A 1,480-nucleotide genomic window follows, 5' to 3' on the forward strand; every position below is an offset into this window, starting at 1 on the left:
CTTGTCTATCCTCAAGTTTTTCAAAATGCCCAACACATCTTCCTTCCTAACAAGTATCTCCTCTAGCTTACCAGTCTGTTTCATACTCTCCTCTTCAACAATACGGTCCCTCTCATTTGTAAATACTAAAGTACTCATTCAAGACCTCTCCTATCTCTTCCAACTCAATACACAGTCTCCCACTACTGTCCTTGATCGGATCTACCCTCGTTCTCGTCATTCTCATGTTTCTCGCATACGCATAAAAGGCCTTGGGGTTATCCTTGATCCTACCCGCCAAAGATTTTTCATGCTCTCTCTTAGCTCTCCTAATCCCTTTCTTCAGCTCCCTCCTGGCTATCCTGTATCCCTCCAACGCTCTGTCTGAACCTTGTTTCCTCAACCTTATGTAAGCCTCCTCTTCCTCCTTACAAGACATTCAACCTCCCTCGTCAACCAAGGTTCCCTCACATGGCCATCTCTTTCCTGCCTGACAGGTACATACATATCAAGGACATGTCGTATCTGTTCCTTGAAACAGTTCCACATTTCAACGACATCCTTCCCTGACAGCCTATGCTCCTCAGATCCTGTCTTGCAGCATCGTATTTACCCTTCCCCCAATTGTAAAACCTGCCCCGTTGCATGCACCTATCTCTCTCCATAACCAAGGTCAAAGTCACAGAATTGTGGTCACCATCACCAAAATGCTCACCCACTAACAAGCCCATCACTTGTCCCGGTTTGTTACCAAGTACCAAATCCAATCTGGCCTCCCCTCTGGTCGGACAATCTACATACTGAGTTAGAAAAGCTTCCTGGACACACTGCACAAACACCGCTCCGTCCAATCTACTTGATCTAAAGGGCTTCCAATCAATATTTGGGAAGGTAAAATTGCCCATGACTACTACCCTGTGGCTTCTGCACCTTTCCAAAATCTGTTTCCCAATCTGTTTCTCCACATCTCTGCTGCTATTGGGGGGCCTATAGTAAACAACCAACAAGGTGACTGCACCTTTCCTATTTCTGACTTCAGCCCATACTACCCCCAAAGGCAGATCTCCCTCGAACTGCCTTTCTGCAGCCGTTATACCATTTCTAATTAGCAAAGCCACCCTCCCTCCTTTTTTACCACACCTCTAATCTTACTGAAACATCTGTAACCAGGAACCTCCAACAACCATTCCTGTCCCTCTTCTATCCACGTTTCCATGATGGCCACAACACTGTAGTCCCAAGTAATGATCCACACCTTAAGTTCACCCACCTTATTTCTGATACTCCTTGCGTTGAAGTGTACACACTTGAACCCGTCTTGCTTGTACAGGTCCCACCTTCCCCAGGATGCAGTCCAATTGTCCAAATATCTGAAGCCCTCCCTCCTACACCATCCTTGCAGCCACGTGTTCAACTGCACTCTCTCCCTATTCTTTGCCTCACTGTCACGTGGCACCGGCAACAACCCAGAGATGACGACTCTGTCCGTCCTAGCTTTTAG

Source organism: Chiloscyllium plagiosum, chromosome 21 (genome assembly GCF_004010195.1).
Source record: "Chiloscyllium plagiosum isolate BGI_BamShark_2017 chromosome 21, ASM401019v2, whole genome shotgun sequence".
NCBI lineage: Eukaryota > Metazoa > Chordata > Chondrichthyes > Orectolobiformes > Hemiscylliidae > Chiloscyllium > Chiloscyllium plagiosum.